The sequence below is a fragment of the Coregonus lavaretus genome (assembly GCF_964263955.1).
Source record: "Coregonus lavaretus genome assembly, contig: HAP1_SCAFFOLD_1663, whole genome shotgun sequence".
Taxonomy (NCBI): domain Eukaryota; kingdom Metazoa; phylum Chordata; class Actinopteri; order Salmoniformes; family Salmonidae; genus Coregonus; species Coregonus lavaretus.
The window spans coordinates 29,339-49,590 of NW_028159948.1; the positions used below are offsets into that span (position 1 = coordinate 29,339).

At 44.4% G+C, this 20,252-nt stretch overlaps 1 pseudogene across 1 annotated transcript in view; it reads left to right on the forward strand.

Annotated features, from left to right (window-relative positions):
* Positions 1-20,252, forward strand: part of LOC311122309 (2-hydroxyacyl-CoA lyase 1-like) — a 69,849-nt pseudogene that overhangs the window by 7,284 nt on the left and 42,313 nt on the right. Inside the window, exon 9 of the transcript in view lies at positions 19,523-19,652. The product of the transcript in view is annotated as a 2-hydroxyacyl-CoA lyase 1-like (transcript). The remainder of the gene's footprint in view (positions 1-19,522; positions 19,653-20,252) is intronic.

Sequence of the window (20,252 nt, forward strand, 5' to 3'; positions counted from 1 at the left end):
GACTGGTCAGCTCAAGCCGACCGCCGGAGCTGTGCATGTGGATGAGGTGCACGACCTGCGCATGTGAATTTGTTGATGGCTTACTGTAAGTGAATATATACTGTAAACAGTGAAAGTGAATGTAGCATATTCATTAGATACAGGTATTCGTGCTTATTTGTATGTTTTGGATGAATTTGTTTATTGCATTAATTTTTTGGGGTATTTAAATGCACTAAATTACATTGTATTTTAGTGCTCTGTTGAGCCATGGAAGATTCTCAAATCCATAAGACGTGTTATGCTGGGGATTTTAGTGTGGGTAGAGGGAGGGGTGTCCTTCCATTTACACCAATTGTACAGTCAGCTCCTGGGAGTAGAGCGTTTGCTAGTCCTGAGTTTGCAAGCACTGGGAGGGGTAGGCTGTTTGTTCCACCTGACCAGGGTATCCCACCTCTGTCTTTTGAAGTACCATCATCCACAGTACTCGGTGATAATGGGATGCCTCCGAGTCAGCTTAGTGACCTTATTAAGCAGATTGGTTCAGAGATAGGAGAATCTATCAGAGCGAGTTTACTGCAGCCTGGGGTTTCAAGTCTTTCTCCTGCCCGTCCCCCTCACCAACCCCAGCAGTTTCCCCTGCCTGAGCAGTGTGGGTCAACCTTTATTGATGCGTCCAAGCTGAATCTGGTTGTGAAGTCAGATGTTAGTGCTCCACCTCTTTTTAGGGGTGATGGCTCAGATAAGTACTCTGTCCTGGAGTGGGAGGAGTTAATGGAAGTCTACCTAGAGAAGAGGGGTTACACTGGGTCTGGGAATGTTGGGGAGGTGATGTCTAGGCTCATGGGGAGGGCACGGGATGTGACCAAAGTCTGGAAGCGTAACAACCTTGTTGTCACAGATGTTAAGGCGGTGTTCAGTGTTTTCAAGCAACACTTTGGGGATACTGTCTGCTCAGGTATGCCATTAGCTGATTTCTATTCAATCAAACCATAAGCTAATGAGGGTCCAATAGATTTCTGGATTAGGCTTAACAAAGCTGCAGAGGCAGCCGAACAGTACCTTGTGAGTGAGGGCAGGACCTTACCCAATCAGTGCTCAGAGTTGGCAGTCATGTTTGTACGCAACTGTCCTGATAAAGAGTTGGCCCAAGTGTTCAAGAGCAAACCCATTCGTGACTGGACAGCCAGTGAGGTACAGGATCGGTTGGATGAACTGTTAAGGGAACGTAAAGCATGTAGAACACAACTTTCACAGCAGGTTGCTGCTGTTTTTGACTGCCCTCAGGAGGGAGTGGGTCCTGTGAAAAGACCTAATGTGTCATCTTTTTCTCAATGTGGCCGTGAACCAGACCTGGCACCATCTGTATCTGAGGGTGGGACATTAAAGAAAGTTTTGACTTTGTTAGAGAAGGCTCTGGTCAGCAATACTCAGTCTGTGAGTGGCGCAGTGGTCTAAGGCACTACATCGCAGTGCTAGCTGTGCCACTAGAGATCCTGGTTCGAATCCAGGCTCTGTCGTAGCCGGCCGCGACCGGGAGACCCATGGGGCGGCGCACAATTGGACCAGCGTCGCCTAGGGTAGTGGAGGGAATGGCCGGCTCAGTTCGTAGAGCATGGTGTTTGCAACGCCAGGGTTGTGGGTTTGATTCCCACGGGGGGTATGAAAAAATTTAATAACGTATGCACTAACTGTAAGTCGCTCTGGATAAGAGCGTCTGCTAAATGAGGGCAATGTGGGGCATTCTTATTTTTCCTCCACTGATGATGATATCCAATCTGTTTATTCTTACTTTTGTGAGTCAGTACCCAAGAACAACACAGTCATTTTTCAGAACACAATCAGAATGACAGTTTGTTTTACACCACTGTGCTAGTACAGGATAAAGTTGAGCTGAAGGGGATGTTAGATAGTGGGTCCATGGCTACTACTCTGCGCGCAGATATTGTACCTCGGTTGAGGGAGGCAGGAGTGGTAGAGGGGAACTTTCTAGCTCCTTCAGACATCATCCTGGTGGGTTGTGGTGGGAACAAACTAGCCCAGTGGGCATGTGTGACTTAAAAATTCAACTTTATGGCTTCTGTTATGTAGTCCCAGTGCTTATTGTTGATGGGCAGGTTGATGAACTCATTGTGGGAACTAATGTGTTGAAGTCTCTGATTAGACAGTTCAAATCAAATGACAGCTACTGGCGGGTGGCGGGTGGCGGGTACACCAGGTTCCTCTAGCCAGTGTGATGTCAAATCTGGAGAGATGGAGAGGAGACTCCATCCCAGATAAAGTGGGCACCATTAAGTTGAAGATAGCAGTAACGCTCCAACCCATGAGTGAGCATCTGGTGTGGGGCCGCCTACCGCCAAAGACAAAACTCTCTGTGGGCAGTACTGTTGTTGTCGAGCCCAGCACGTCTCGTTGTGTGAATCGACACATACTAGTGGGGAGAGTAGTTACGCCTCTGTGGGGGGATGGATGGCTCCCTGTGAAGATTGTGAATCCAACAACATCGGCAGTTACCCTGAGACGAAATGCTAAAGTGGCGGATGTGTACCCTTGCATTGCATTGGAGTATTTTAATGATGTCAAGCAGCAAGCAGCTCATCAGAATGTGGCAAAGGCTCAATGTGACAGATCACATGGCAGTCTGACAGCTAAGAGTTCAGTTGGTGGCAGTGTAGATAATGGCAACAGTACACTGAGGAATCTTGGACTTCAAGGCCTGTCTGTTGAGGAGTGTCCAGTTTCACAGTTCTGGAAAGATAAACTTGTCAACTTAATTGGGAAGTATGACACAGTGTTCTCTAGACATAGCCTAGATTGTGGCGAGGCAAAGGAGTTCTGCCTTCGCATACGGCTGACTGATGACCGCCCATTTCGATGACCTTATCGTAGGCTGTCTCCAGCTCATTACCAAAAACTCAGGGAAACACTGGATGATATGGAGGAAAAGGAAATCGTCAGAAAATCCAGCAGCGAGTATGCCTCACCATTGGTGCTGGTATGGAAAAAGAATGGGGACTTGCGCCTATGTACTGACTTCAGGTGGTTAAATGCCCGCACAGTAAAGGATGCTCATCCCCTGCCTCATCAGGCTGATGTACTGGCCGCGCTGGGAGGTAATGCCTTCTTCAGCACAATGGATTTGACGTCAGGGTATTACAACGTGCCACTGCATGAAGAGGACAAGAAATACACTGCCTTTTCCTCCCCTTTAGGTCTGCACGAGTACAATCGGTTACCTCAGGGCCTCTGCAACAGCCCGGCTACTTTTATGAGAATGATGCTGACCATCTTTGGTGACCAAAACGTTCTAAGTCTCCTTTGTTACTTGGATGATCTGATGGTTTTTGCTAAGACGGAGGAAGAGAGTCTGCAGAGACTTGAGATGGTTTTTCAGCGGTTGCAGGCGCACAACCTTAAACTGTCTCCGTCTAAGTGCAAGTTTCTGAGGAGGTCTGTAAAGTTTTTGGGCCACATCATTTCTCAGGAGGGTGTAGCCACTGACCCTGCTAAAGTTCAAACCATTTTGAATGTGACTGAGAGTGAAGCTGAGAGTGAAGCTGATGGTGTCACACCGTCTCCTATCAAAATAGGTTCTTTCCTTGGTATGGTAGTATACTATTAGCACTACATTGAGAATTGTTCCATGGTTGCTAGGCCATTGTTTCAGCTAACTACAGGTCAGAAGAAGCCTAGGAGAGGCAAGGGTAGGAAGAGGCCTGGTCCCCCTCGCAGGCTCACTGCTGCAGACTGGACTGCCGAATGTCGACTCGCTTTTGAAGCTTTGAAATCAGCACTAGTTGACCAGGCACTGCTGGTTCATCCAGATTTTTCTCAGCCATTTCTACTTTCCGTGGATGCATCTACTAGTGTTTTGGGAGCTGTACTATCACAAGTGCAAGATGGGAAGGACATAGCCAGGCCGATAGCTTTTGCTAGTAAATCTCTTAATCATGCACAATCCAAGTATCCTGCTCACCGGCTGGAATTTCTAGCCATGAAATGGGCCATTCATGATAAATTCAGCCATTGGCTGCGAGGGCATAAGTTTACTGTGTGGACCGACAACGATCCACTCAAATATATTCTTACAAAGCCGAGACGATGCATGCGAGCAGAGATGGGTTGCAAAGCTGGCACCCTTTGAGTGGCGCAGTGGTCTAAGGCACTGCATCGCAGTGCTAGCTGTGCCACTAGAGATTCTGGTTCGAATCAAAGGCTCTGTCGTAGCCGGCTGCGACCGGGAGACCCATGGGGCGCCGCACAATTGGCCCAGCGTTGTCCAGGGTAGGGGAGGGAATGGCCGGCAGGTAGAGCATGCTCAGTTGGTAGAGCATGGCGTTTGCAACGCCAGGGTTGTGGGTTCGATTCCCACGGGGGGCCAGTATGAAAAATAAAAATGATGTATGCACTCACTAACTGTAAGTCGCTCTGGATAAGAGCGTCTGCTAAATGACTAAAAATGTAAAATAAAAATGATATCCAGTACATACAGTGGGGAGAACAAGTATTTGATACACTGCCGATTTTGCAGGTTTTCCTACTTACAAAGCATGTAGAGGTCTGTAATTTTTATCATACATACACTTCAACTGTGAGAGACGGAATGTAAAACAAAAATCCAGAAAATCACATTGTATGATTTTTAAGTAATTAATTTGCATTTTATTGCATGACATAAGTATTTGATACATCAGAAAAGCAGAACTTATTATTTGGTACAGAAACCTTTGTTTGCAATTACAGAGATCATACGTTTCCTGTAGGTCTTGACCAGGTTTGCACACACTGCAGCAGGGATTTTGACCCACTCCTCCATACAGACCTTCTCCAGATCCTTCAGGTTTCGGGGCTGAGATCCCCAAAGCCTACAAGAATTCTGATAGTGAAACTCCACTCAGCTGGGATGGTGCTGTGCCTGATGTTGTTAACTTGGTTGAAGATGCTTTGTCAGTCTGGTCTGTGACAATCTACCAGGATTCTGATCAGTCGTCTGACACTACTAGTGTTGAGTCGGAAATTGAAAGTGTGCTGGCTCCGGATATGCTGATCTGTAGTACTCCCCAACCTGAGGTTAGACCTTTGAGCACGGTTGGTGCTGTCCGTAACATTCCTGCTAGGTTTTTGGGTGAGGGTGTTCGGACTAGACTAGGTAGATTTATTAATCCAGTGAATAGGCTAATCCAAACTATGTCTACACAGGAAATGAAACAATTCTTGGTTTCTCAGTGACGGTAGGATATTGCCTACCTTTTCTTTGTTGTGTGTATGTGGTAATCTAAGTGGGTCTTAGAGTGATTTGTGGGTTTGTCTAATATTTTTGACAATTCATGTAACTTTGTGTGTAGTTCATCAGCATAAAATGTATTTGGCATTTTTTGTATAGGGTTGAATAAGGGATTAGCTACCTCTTATTTTTCCTAATCCTTCACGGGATAGCTTTCCAGCTGATCGACCATTTGTGGGTCTAGAATTAAGGGACTACACTGGGTTACTCTGTCGCCCTGTGGGTGTGGAATGTTTTTTTTCTTTCTTTGCTTTGTTACCTTCGAGGTTATGTGTTTTGTTTTGTGTTTATAATATAGTGTAAAACAGTAGGGGTGAATGTAGTAGTGTGATGTTGTTCCCCTAGATTATGCACCAAATTGCACACAAGGACAGTTCAACTAGGCCAGGTCAAGAGGGGATGTTAATAAGTTAATAATAATAATAATAATAATATTAATTCAATGTGGTTTTTATTTAATTACAGCTGCATAGCTAATGTAATTTTTTGGTGTACAAACATTTTTATATATCTATATTGTAAATACACCTAATTGTAAAAGTTGTGTATATTTTGGTTTGGTCCATCGCGGGTTATCTGTATTTATGTACCCTCTTATTGTTCTCTTTTGCCTGTCCTTCAACTAGCAAGGTATGTTGTCCTTGGCGCCGTAATTTGTCAATATAAAACTGTGGTAAAGTTACACAAAGTGCTGTTACGCAACTATAGGTTTTGTTACAATGTGGACAATATAAAGATTTATGTTAACAACTTTCACCAAGCTCGCTAATTTGGGTACCTATTGTAACTCGGGAGTATTTGGGTCAGTGTTTGAGTGAGTTTCTATGTGCTCACGCAGGTGCCCGAGAGCTGTGGCTGCACCAAGGGCTAACCTATTGTGTGTTGTCTCTTCGTGTACAGGTATGTCATTTATTTTGTCAGAATTATGTTGAATATCATTTTACTTGTATTGTATAGTGTGTTGTTAGGCACTGAATGTGTTTATGCAGCACCTGTTCTCTTTTGCCTGACCTTCAACTAGCAAGGTGCCCGAGAGCTGTGGCTGCACCAAGGGCTAACATCATTTTTTTGTCTCTTCGTGTGCAGGTCGAATAAAAATTATCCAACCATCAGAATTCCAGTTGTGGCAGTGTCCTAATTAAAAGTACACAACGCAGAACGAACCACGCTGCATATGCATAATGATGTAGTAAACAACATCGCTCTGCGTGGGAACTTTTGGTGGGGGGGAAGTAGACTTTATAAGTCTCCATGGTGGGTAAAGACCATCACTTCGTTGTCTTGTTGGGAATAGTAATAATTTGTGACAGTACGCATTGTATTAGTCTAACGGTTGTTTTTAATTTAGTTTCTCACATTAAACAGACATTTGAGAAGGATTTGAGAAGCGAATTGCTTGCAGTTGTACCTATGACACACAGACACACTAAAGCTGTACAGTGTAGTTAGAAAAGTCAATTTACATTATTTGCAGATGTGTTCCCTTTTATTTACAAATCGAAAAATGTAACATTTGAAATGAATGTGGCAGAACAGTTAAGCATAGAGTTCCTGTGGGAGTCTTCTCCTTCAGTCTTTTTGCCTCCTATGCCTCGTTTCCTATTAGATGGGATTTTCCCAATGCCAAGTTCACCTGAGACAGCCGCTATCCAGTGTCATGTGTTGCTGAATTACAGATCTCGCTATCCCAATGTCGCTGCTGTCCATGGTGCTGAAATATCCAATCTCGGCTATTTGCATACATAGGACCATCCACACTTGACACCACACACACAAGTTAATGCTAATATCACACACACTTTTGAACATTGCACAACCTGCAACAAGACACTGAAACAGCACTTAATTTCAAGTTTGTTTGTTTCTGAATAAAGATGCGAAGAATGAAATCAATGTGTGGAAGGAGATTGGACAATGTATAGGCATTCCCTATAGCTATATTTGACTGGAGCATGATCAGATTGCTTTGTTTCAGCCAGAATGGAAATTTGGTCTGAGAAACTATGCCCATTATAGCATGACTATTTCAGACAGAATTCACTTAATATTGTCTGTAAAAATATAAATAAGGCAATGTTTATATGACCCCCTTTCAAACATTCACATATTTATCATTTTCTTGCAGATATACAGTACATTCAGAAAGTATTCATACCCCTTAACTTATTCCACATGTTGTTTTCTTACAGCCTGAATTCAAAATGGATTCAATTATAATATTTTCTCTCACGCAGCTACATACAATACCCCATAATGACAAAGTGAAAACACGTTTTTGAAATTTTTGCAAATGTATTGGAAATGAAATACAGAAATATCTCATTTATATAAGTATTCACACCCCTGAGTCGATTAAAGCTGTGTCTTTCTGGGTAAGTCTCCAAGAGCTTTGCACAACTGGATTGTAAAATATATGCAATATACATTATATAGACAGCCATTTTTTTTTTTTGCCATAAGTTTTCAAGCCAAATTAAGTCAAAACTGTAACTAAGCCACTCAGGAACATTCAATGTCATCTTGGTAAGCAACTCCAGTGAATATTTGGCCTTGTGTTTTAGGTTATTGTCCTGCTGAAGAGGGAATTTGTCTCCCAGTGTCTGTTGGAAAGCAGACTGAACCAGGTTTTCCTCTAGGATTCTGACTGTACTTAGCTCTATTCTGTTTCTTTTTATCCTAAAAAAGTCTCTAGTCCTTGCCAATGACATGCATACCCATAACATGATGCAGCCACCACCATGCTTGGAAATATGAAGAGTGGTACTCAGTGATGTGTTGTGTTGGATTTGCCCCAAACATTACACTTTGTATTCAGGACATAAAGTTAATTTCTTTGCCACATTATTTGCAGTTTTACTTTAGTGCCTTATTGCAAACACAATGCATGTAAGGTTTCCTTCTTTTACATTTACATTTTAGTCATTTAGCAGACGCTCTTATCCAGAGCGACTTACAGTTAGTGAGTGCATACTCTGTCAATTAGGTTAGTATTGTGGAGTAACTACAATGTTGATGATTCATCCTCAGTTTTCTCCTATCAAAGCCATTAAACTTTCTAACTGTTTTAAAGCCACCATTGGCCTCATGGTGAAATCCCTGATAGTTTTCCTTCCTCTCCTGCAGCTGAGTTAGGAAGGACGCCTGTATTTTTGTAGTGACTGGGTGTATTAATACACCATCCAAAGCGTAATTAATACCTTCACCATGCTCAAAGGAATATTCAATGTCTGCTTTAATTGTACCCATCTACCAAAAGGTGCCCTACTTTGCGAGGCATTGGAAAACCTCCCTGGTCTTTGTGGTTGAATCTATGTTTCAAATTCACTGCTGGACTGAGGGACCTTATAGATAATTGTATGTGTGGGGTACAGAGATTATGTAGTCATTTGAAAATCACTATTATTGCACACATAGTGAGTCCATCTAACTGATTATGTGACTTGTTAAGCACATTTTTACTCCTGAGATTATTTAGGCTTGCCATAACAAAGGGGTTGAAAACTAATTGATTAGATTACTAGATACTAGACTCTGTCAATATGTTTTTGGAAGTGGCTCTGCATTTCTTGCATACACATCATATTTATGTAAGGATTATGACGACCTTCTAAAAGGACAAAGCTGTTCATGTGTGTTCCCTTGTCTCCACTGTCACCACATCCCTCGATGTGTGCAAACAGAGCATCTATATCAGGGATGGGCAACTCCAGTCCTCGGGACCTGATTGGTGTTACACTTGTTCCCCAGCCCCAGCTAACACATTTGACTCTAATAATCAATTACTCATGGGCTTCAGTTTAGAATGCAATACGTTTAATCAGCTGTGTTTGCTAGGGATGGGGAAAAAGTGTGACACCACTCCGACCCCCAAGGACTGGAATTGTCCATGCCTGATCTATATGGTAGGACCAGTACCAGATTAATATGGAGGCGAAAGAAACGCACACCTATTTAGGCGAGATGCTGGCTATCGGAGTAGAACACTTGAAAAAGAAAAGGAGAGCCGCACACTCTAGGAGCTCAGATGCAATAATTTAATAACTTAATAACCAACGTCAGGATACCCTGATGAAGACAGCTTGTCTGTCGAAACTTTGGTTATTAGGTTATTAAATTATTGCATCTGAGCTCCTAGAGTGTGCGGAAAAAGTGTGACACCACTCCGGCCCCCAAGGACAGGAATTGTCCATCCCTGATCTATATGGTAGGAACTGTACCAGACCTGAATGAATGTGTCTGTTTTGAATATTCACGGAGACAGAATGATGTGGTTGATAGCAGAGACGTCATGCCCAAAGGGGGCACAGGGTCACCTGCCCCCTCAGATTTGTGATGTTTAAATTTGTCTTGTTATTTTTTCTCTGTCATACTACTAACCATGAAGTTGGCTTTAGCTAGCCCAGATAGGATCCCATTCTCCCAACCTAATAACTACACTGAACAAAAATATTAACGCAATATGTAAAGTGTTGGTCCCATGTTTCATGAGCTGAAATAAAAGCGTGAAATATTTTGTTCGCACAAAAAGCTTATTTTTCTCAAATTGTGTGCACAAATTTGTTTTCATCCCTGTAAGCGAGCATTTCTCCTTTGCCAAGATAATCCATCCACCTGACAAATATGGCATATCAAGAAGCTGATTAAACAGCATGATAATTACACAGGTGCACCTTGTGCTGAGGATAATAAAATGCCACTCTAAAATGTGCAGTTTTGTCACACAACACAATGCACAGATGTTTCAAGTTTTGAGGCAGCGTGCAATTGGCTTACGGACTGCAGGAATGTCCACCAGAGCTGTTAACAGATATGTTTATGTTAATTTCTCAACCATAAGCCAAGGCGGCTTTAGAGAATTTGGCAGTACTTCTAACTGGCCTCACGACTTCAGACCACTTGTAAAGCAGCGTATGGGCGAGCTGTTGGCTGATGTCAACGTTGTGAATGCTCCATGGTGGCAGTGGGGTTATGGTATGGGCAGGCATAAGCTACAGACAATGAACACAATTGCATTTATCGATGACAATTTGAATGCACAGATATACCGTGGGATAGTGTACGTGCACAAAGTGAGTTTGTAACATGTATATCATTCTTACTTGTTGTTCTTTATATTTACTACCATTGCCTATTGTAAGTTGCCTCTCTGTGTTTTACTGTGTTGTGTAATACTCCGCAGGTAGCATTATGCCATTAATACAGCCCTTCCTTTGTTAATAGCGTTGTTGCTCTACTTGTGCTATCAGTTATTGTGCATATTCATTACCCCTGTTATCTGTCCATTACAGGACCACTATCATTCCACTACCTTTCCATGTCCATTTCATCCGTGTGTGTCAATAAAGTATCCTTGAATGTAACTCTGAGGTTGCCTTATTCCCCTCTTACCGGGGGAGGTGAAAGCGCAACCTGGTCTCAGAACATTTCGTATTATTCTGTATGTACAAAGCTGTGATCAAGGCAAAGGGTGGCTACTTTGAAGAATCTCACATCTCAAACATATTTTGATATGTGTAACACGTTTTTGGTTACTACATGATGCCATATGTGTTATTTAATAGTTTTGATGTCTTCACTATTATTCTACAATGTAGAAAATACACAAGACACAGAGGAGGAGAAACTATCCAACACCCTGGGAGAGAGAACGAGTGACCTCAGTCGAACTCACAGCCAGAAAGATGGGTTAGATACAGGAGAGGAGGAGGTTACCCCGGATGCCATCACCCCTGCTCCTGTGAGCAAGGAATGAGAGGGGAAGCTTTCTAATCAGGCCAACGGGCAGGCGGAGCGAGAGGTCATAGTGATAGTGATTCACACCCAGAGAGAGACAGACAACCCATACAACCTCTTGGCTGAGATTAACCACACAGAGGTAGAGGCAGAGGGCCTTCAGGGCAAGCCAGTCAGCCTGCCTGCTCTGATCCTCAAGTCAATTGTATTTAAATTCATATTCATTAAAGATTTTTAGTCAAGACTTGAAAAGTGCCATTTATTTCAAATGATAATTATTCAGTGTCTGCAACCCTCAAGAACCAGGGTGAGTCTGGGTCGCCCTTTAACTGGGCAAACACAACTTGCATATCGTCATAGACTAGACCGAAACGTTAATCTTTTAACCTTGCTTAAATAAAACAATGCATTTTTAATAGTGAGCAAGAGTTTTCTATGATGATTAAAGTTTTTTTGTCGCGCCCTCCACTTTTTTGTCAAATAATACATCTAAAAAAAATGTAATAAGTTAATTATTAAAAGCATTAAAATTGCGATTGGGATGTTTCCCACTTATTTATACAACCTACTCCACAAAGTTTAGAGAAATGTTCTGAAATTAATTAAGAATTAAACAGAAGAAAATCAGAATTGAAGGCAACTATAATGCAAAGAATTTAATGGTCTATGGTTCAATCCTGTTTCTGGTCTAATGAATAATTAATATTGTTCCTCCTCTTCCTTGTGGCAAGCGCAGCAGCACACTGCCCTCCAAAGCCTGCAAAAAAAACGCTGGACTGCCCCTTTCCTCGCCCTGCATGGAACATCCAGGGTCACGTCCTTGGTGACGTGTGGGGTGACGTCCAGGGTGACCACAGCAACATCCTCTGGAAAGGGACAAAAGCAGGACAGAATGTAAATAAATGCAAACCGTAGGTTCTAAACACTGGCCAGTTGAATGGGATCTTTTATTTCAGCTCATGAAACATGGGACCAACACTTGACATGTTATCATGATGAACGGCACCTGTCAGAGTGCTTTCTATAAGTCTTACTCACCTGCTTGGATGTCAGATGGCAGAGTGGCGTAGACGGCCACCATGAGAGGCTTTTCTTCAGGTGTGACGTCCACAACCTCCAAGAGTGAAGAAGCAGGGTATGCATCTGTGTTAGGGGTGAGGTCCACAAGCTCCAGGTGGGAAGAAGCAGGATCTGCCTCTGTGTTTGGGGTGATGTCCACAACCTCTAGGTGGGAAGAAACCGGGTCTGCATCTGTGTTAGGGGTGATGTCCACAAACTCCAGGTGGGGAGAAGCAGGATCTGCCTCTGTGTTTGGGGTGATGTCCACAACCTCCAGGTGGGAAGATGCCAGGTGTGCCTCTTTGTTAGAATTGATGTCCGCAATCTCTAGGTGGGAAGAAGCCGGGTCTGCCTCTGTGTTTGGGGTGATGTCCACAAGCTCCAGGTGGGAAGAAGCCGGATCTGTCTCTGTGTTAGGGGTGGTTTCCACAACCTCCTGATAGGAAGAAGCCGGGTCTAACTCTGTGTTAGGGGTGATGACCACAAACTTCAGGTGGGTAGAAGCCGTCTCAGCCTCTGTGTTAGGGGTGATGTCCACAAGCTCCTTGTGGGAAGAAGCCAGGTGTGCCTCTTTGTTAGGGGTGATGTCCACAACCTCCAGGTGGGAAGAAGCAAGGTGTGCCTCTTTGTTAGGGGTGATGTCCACAACCTCCAGGTGAGAAGAAGCCGGGTCTGCCTCTGTGTTAGGGGTGATGTCCACAACCTCCAGGTGGGAAGATGCTGGGTCTGCCTCTGAGTTATGGGTGATGTCAACAACCATACGGTGGGAAGAAGCAGGGTCTGACTCTGTGTTAGGGGTGATGTCCACAAACTTCAGGTGGGTAGAAGCCGTCTCAGCCTCTGTGTTAGGGGTGACGTTCACAACCTCCATGTGGGAAGAAGCCAGGTGTGCCTCTTTGTTAGGGTTGATGACCGCAATCTCTAGGTGGGAAGAACCCGGGTCTGCCTCTGTGTTTGGGGTGATGTCCACAAGCTCCTGATGGGAAGAAGCCAGGTGTGCCTCTGTGTTAGGGGTGATGTCCTCAACTTCCAGGTGGTAAGATACTGGGTCTGCCTCTGTGCTACGGGTTTTGTCAGCAACCTCCAGGTGGGAAGAAGCCAGGTGTGCCTCTGTGTTAGGGGTGATGTCCAAAACCACTATGTGGGAAGAAGCCGGGTCTTCCTCTCTGCTACGGGTGATGTCAACAACATCTAGGTGGGGAGAAGCTGGGTCAAACTCTGTGTTAGGGGTGAATCCCTCAACCTCCAGGTGGGCAGAAGCCGGGTCTTTCTCTGTGTTAGGGGTGATGTCCACAACCTCCGGGTGGGAAGAAGCTGGGTCTGCCTCTGTGTTATGGGGGATTTCCACAACCTCCAGCTGGGAAGAAGCCTGGTCTGCATCTGTGTTAGGGGTGACAATTAAAATCCTGATTGGCTCTACTACTACAAGGCACCAGGATGTCATGACAAAAGGCATCTGTCAGAGTGCTTTCTATGAGTGCTACTCACCTGCTTGGATATCAGCTGGTAGTGTGGCGGAGAAGGCCACCACTAGGACAGGGGGAACTCGCAGGGTGTCTGCAGTAGGCTGGAAGTAGCTTTTCACCTCGTCCGCCACAAAGGCACAGACAGAGCTCATAAAAAAAGGGGTCTTGAGGTCATCCAGGGAGAAGGACTGGCTGATTCTCCCGAGGATCGACCTCACAGAGTCAAAAGCAGCAGCCCGGGAGAAAGGGGTGTGAGGAGAAGAGGCCTTCAACGTGTTGGAGAGCTTCTCCCCTACGGCCACCACCATACTCACAGCCATCCCGCTTAGGAGGATGGGGTGATCTGAATGGCCTTCCTCTGGCTGAAGCCACAGGGCCAGGAGGATCCTGGGCACCAGCTCCACCACCACCTGGGATGGGCTGAGCAGGTTGCTACAGGTCTTATTGGACAGCTTGTCCAGAATGCTCCTCACAGCTCTCTCCACGATGATGTGGACCTTGGGGTCGCTGAAATCAACAAAAAGCAGCAGAGAACGCTAAACGATGTGCAATGTTCACACAGAGAACACTGCCCTAGTTATTTTCTGCATAGCTCCAGATGTGTAGATGAATGGAGCAAGCTGTATGCAGGGCAATACATGGAACTCACATGTCAGCGCCAGCTGGAGAGGTGGTGTGCATAGAGCGGCGGAGCTTGCAGACAGCCTTGTGCTCCATGTCAATCATTTTTAGGCAGGTGTTTACTTCCCAGGTCTGCCGTAGGAAACAGGAAGTCCCATTAGTGTAATTTCACAACAGATATATTCTGCTGTACTGACTAGTTGTTGAAAGGCTAGAAAGGAGCTCACTGACTGATAGTCTAAGTCTCTAACTCTCATTCTCTTACCAGCCGAGCGAGTTCGTTCCCCTCCTCCAGGGTTTCCTTCCACACCCTTCAAATAAAACACAAAGCATTTCAACTTTCCTGGCTTCCTATTGATCTGTTGTTTATTTTACCCACACCTCCTGGAGTGCTGCTGGTGACAGAGAATGGCAGTGAAGGTGAGAGCTGACGTGGAACTCACCTCTCCCTAAGGGATTTTTTGCCCTGAGACACCAGCCAGTCGCTCATGTGCTCCATGGTGACATGGGGCGAGACCTGGCCTCGACTCTGGAGCAGCAGATAGTGGACCATGAACTTCTTCTGCAAGATGAGGTAAGGTGTGAGACCGTGCCACTAAAGACCATATAATGTGCTTTCAGAAGGGCCTCATTTCACAACTGCTCATGTCTCACAATTTGCAAGTCATATTAAAAACTCTTATGACCATCTTCTCTAAACTGTCTTGAAATAAAACTCTTGTTTTGGGATTAAATCTATCTCTTTTTTTCTGTGGTTACTTTTTTTGTGGGATGAATCTTACCTGTTTATTGTAATATGCTTCCTCCCAGCAGGCCTGCAGAGTCTGAAAATAAAGGCTGCTTCTACAGAATTCCTTTGAAGATAATTAAAACAATTATGCTTTATTAGGTACATTATGCACAGGCATTTACAGTATGCCAAAAGGAATATCTCCTAAGATTACCTTAGTGGGACCATAAGTGAACTCAGGAATGCTCCCAACCCTATCCATGGTCAGAGGGGGACGAAATGCAGCGCTATAAATATACGGGATGCTCTAGAGATAACAGGAATGACTTAAAGTCGCGAATGATCAATGCCTGTGGAGTCGTCCAATATGCTGCGCTGAGAATTGAGTTGTAGGCGATATTTGGATATGTTTGGCGCAATTTACATGTTTACATTCTATTGCCATGGAGAAATTGAGTTTCTAGAACCTGTTTTCTTCTATGTCTTTATTTCGTGAAATATTAAGATCTTTATTTTGTCATAATGTGTATATGAGGACGTTGGAGCCCGTTCCGATTCATGACGCGGTTATCCAGGTGCATGTTGCATAGACCTACTAATCCAACCTTGGCTTACAAGTTAAATTAAATTAGTATATATGCCTATACAAATCTATTGACCACATCCATTTAAATCAATGATTGTCAATTGAAAATGTGGTAGTTGTGTTATCCTGTTGTGCGTGTCAGGGCTCCTCTTAAGCACGTTATTCCAATATTTCCTAGAATTGACGCAGGTTACACTTTTGCAAAACTACTAGGTTAAAAATAAGAGCATGAATGACAATAAAGGTATGACTTGAATTATATGTGTAGTAGTGTGATGTTGTTCCCCTAGATTATGCACCAAATTGCACACAAGGACAGTTCAAGTAGGCCAGGTCAAGAGGGGATGTTAATAAGTTAATAATAATAATAATTCAATGTGGTTTCTTTATTTAATTACAGCTGCATAGCTAATGTTATTTTTTGGTGTACAAACATTTTTATGTATCTATATTGCAAATACACCTAATTGTAAAAGTTGTGTATATTTTGGTTTGGTCCATCGCGGGTTATCTGTATTTATGTACCCTCTTATTGTTCTCTTTTGCCTGACCTTCAACTAGCAAGGTATGTTGTCCTTGGCGCCGTAATTTGTCGATATAAAACTGTGGTAAAGTTACACAAAGTGCTGTTACGCAACTACAGGTTTTGTTACAATGTGGACAATATAAAGATGTATGTTAACAACTTTCACCGAGCTCGCTAATTAGGGTACCTATTGTAACTCGGGAGTATTTGGGTCAGTGTTTGAGTGAGTTTCTATGTGCTCACGCAGGTGCCCGAGAGCTGTGGCTGCACCAAGGGCTAAGCTATTGTGTGTTGTCTCTTCGTGTACAGGTATGTCATTTATTTTGTCAGAATTATGTTGTATATCATTTTACTTGTATTGTATAGTGTGTTGTTAGGCACTGAATGTGTGCATGCAGCACCTGTTCATTTTTGCCTGACCTTCAACTAGCAAGGTGCCCGAGAGCTGTGGCTGCACCAAGAGCTAACATATTGTGTGTTGTCTCTTCGTGTGCAGGTCGAATAAAAATTATCCAACCATCAGAATTCCAGTTGTGGCAGTGTCCTGTGGCAAGCCGACCGCCGGAGCTGTGCATGTGGATGAGGTGCACGACCTGCGCATGTGAATTTGTTGATGGCTTACTGTAAGTGAATATATACTGTAAACAGTTAAAGTGAATGTAGCATATTCATTAGATACAGGTATTCGTGCTTATTTGTATGTTTTGGATGAATTTGTTTATTGCATTAATTTTTTTTGGTATTTGAATGCACTAAATTACATTGTATTTTAGTGCTCTGTTGAGCCATGGAAGATTCTCAAATCCATAAGACGTGTTATGCTGTGGATTTTAGTGTGGGTAGAGGGAGGGGTGTCCTTCCATTTACACCAATTGTACATTCAGCTCCTGGGAGTAGAGCGTTTGCTAGTCCTGAGTTTGCAAGCACTGGGAGGGGTAGGCTGTTTGTTCCACCTGACCAGGGTATCCCACCTCTGTCTTTTGATGTACCATCATCCACAGTACTCGGTGATAATGGGACGCCTCCGAGTCAGCTTAGTGACCTTATTAAGCAGATTGGTTCAGAGATAGGAGAATCTATCAGAGCGAGTTTACTGCAGCCTGGGGTTTCAAGTCTTTCTCCTGCCCGTCCCCCTCACCAACCCCAGCAGTTTCCCCTGCCTGAGCAGTGTGGGTCAACCTTTATTGATGCGTCCAAGCTGAATCTGGTTGTGAAGTCAGATGTTAGTGCTCCACCTCTTTTTAGGGGTGATGGCTCAGATAAGTACTCTGTCCTGGAGTGGGAGGAGTTAATGGAAGTCTACCTAGAGAAGAGGGGTTACACTGGGTCTGGGAATGTTGGGGAGGTGATGTCTAGGCTCATGGGGAGGGCACGTGATGTGACCAAAGTCTGGAAGCGTAACAACCTTGTCACAGATGTTAAGGCGGTGTTCAGTGTTTTCAAGCAACACTTTGGGGATACTGTCTGCTCAGGTATGCCATTAGCTGATTTCTATTCAATCAAACCATATGCTAATGAGGGTCCAATAGATTTCTGGATTAGTCTTAACAAAGCTGCAGAGGCAGCCGAACAGTACCTTGTGAGTGAGGGCAGGACCTTACCCAATCAGTGCTCAGAGTTGGCAGTCATGTTTGTACGGAACTGTCCTGATAAAGAGTTGGCCCAAGTGTTCAAGAGCAAACCCATTCGTGACTGGACAGCCAGTGAGGTACAGGATCGGTTGGATGAACTGTTAAGGGAACGTAAAGCATGTAGAACACAACTTTCACAGCAGGTTGCTGCTGTTTTTGACTGCCCTCAGGAGGGAGTGGGTCCTGTGAAAATACCTAATGTGTCATCTTTTTCTCAATGTGGCCGTGAACCAGACCAGGCATCATCTGTATCTGAGGGTGGGACATTAAATACAATTTTGACTTTGTTAGAGAAGGCTCTGGTCAGCAATACTCAGCAATACTCAGTCTGTGAGTGGCACAGTGGTCTAATGCACTACATCGCAGTGCTAGCTGTGCCACTAGAGATCCTGGTTTGAATCCAGGCTCTGTCGTAGCCGGCCGCGACCGGGAGACCCATGGGGCGGCGCACAATTGGACCAGCGTCGCCTAGGGTAGTGGAGGGAATGGCCGGCTCAGTTCGTAGTGCATGGTGTTTGCAACGCCAGGGTTGTGGGTTCGATTCCCACGGGGGGTATGAAAAAATAAAAATAACGTATGCACTAACTGTAAGTCGCTCGGGATAAAAGCGTCTGCTAAATGACTTAAACATGTTAAATGTAGAGGGCCCCGTAAACAGTTCCACAAACGTCAGCATGAGTGCGCTGACTGTGGAAGCACTAATCACTGGACCAAAGCTCACTGTCAGATGCACCAGCTGTGCGTCAAGTGCTTTTCTCCGGGCCACATGAGCTTTGACTGTAGTGAGGCTGGGCAGCGACAGAACCCTGGATGTGGACAGACTGGCAGGTCTCAGGAAAACTAGAAAGCCTCCGTTCTGAGGAGGGCAATGTGGGGCATTCTTATTTTTCCTCCACTGATGATGATATCCAATCTGTTTATTCTTACTTTTGTGAGTCAGTACCCAAGAACAACACAGTCATTTTTCAGAACACAATGAGAATTACTCAGAATGACAGTTTGTTTTACACCACTGTGCTAGTACAGGATAAAGTTGAGCTGAAGGGGATGTTAGATAGTGGGTCCATGGCTACTACTCTGCGCGCAGATATTGTACCTCAGTTGAGGGAGGCAGGAGTGGTAGAGGGGAACTTTCTAGCTCCTTCAGACATCATCCTGGTGGGTTGTGGTGGGAACAAACTAGCCCAGTGGGCATGTGTGACTTAAAAATGCAACTTTATGGCTTCTGTTATGTAGTCCCAGTGCTTATTGTTGATGGGCAGGTTGATGAAGTCATTGTGGGAACTAATGTGTTGAAGTCTCTGATTAGACAGTGAGTTTCTATGTGCTCACGCAGGTGCCCGAGAGCTGTGGCTGGACCAAGGGCTAAGCTATTGTGTGTTGTCTCTTCGTGTACAGGTATGTCATTTATTTTGTCAGAATTATGTTGTATATCATTTTACTTGTATTGTATAGTGTGTTGTTAGGCACTGAATGTGTCCCCTGTCGGTCTGTCCCCCTGTCGGTCTGTCACCTGTTTTTCTGTCTGTGTCCCAGGAGCCAGAGTAAATGCCAAAGACAACAAGTGGCTCACTCCTCTGCACCGGGCCTTGGCTTCCTGCAGTGAGGTACGTGTAGTGATACTGTCAGCCCTCACACACACTCCTGTGCATATGTGTTTGACTGTTAAGTGTGTTGTGATTTTTAAATGCACTTTAAACAAAGTTGAACATGATTTGTTCGACTTTGGACTGTGGTCCTCTGTAGCTCAGCTGGTAGAGCACGGCGCTTGTAACGCCAAGGTAGTGGGTTCGATCCCCGGGACCACCCATACACAAAAATGTATGCACGCACGACTGTAAGTTGCTTTGGATAAAAGCGTCTGTTAATGGCATATTATTATTATTATTTGAACTGTGTTCCTGTAGGAGGCTGTCCAGGTGTTATTGAAACACTCTGCTGATGTGAACGCCAGGGACAAGAACTGGCAAACGCCGCTCCACATCGCTGCGGCCAATAAGGCAGTCCGCTGTGCCGAGGCCCTGGTCCCTCTCCTCAGCAACGTGAACGTGTCAGACCGGGCCGGGCGCACGGCGCTGCACCATGCAGCCTTCAGTGGACACCAGGAGGTTAGCAATTAGCATGGACATGATTACACACTGTAGTCTACACTTTATACCTGTCCTATCCCCATGTTGAGCTTACTGTGCATCCGATTACTTACAATGGTTGAATGTAGGGCTGTGACGGTAATTGGATAACCGTGACATTGACGGTTTTGGATGAAGAACACCATGAAAATAAAATTACCGTCAAAACCAAAAAGAAGTATGATTTTCTCTCCATAAAATGTTTTATCACCTTTATTTTAATGTAGATATACTTTATCCATAGCGGGAGTGTTAACTATTGATTATATGGTATTGTTTTGCTGACTTAGTTGGAGGAGATATAGACAGTTTAATAGATGGACTATCTTTTGATGCACCGCAATCACCAAATCTGCTCTATGCGCGAATAGGAGAGAATCTTTGAAGGTCAATTCAGGTTAATTGAAGAGGGGGAGGGGGGGGGTTGAGGTGAAAAGTGGGGACCGGGGGTAACTATAGTACCTCTAGATCTATAGCCTACAGGCTGGGGGTGGGTGGGTAGCCTCTG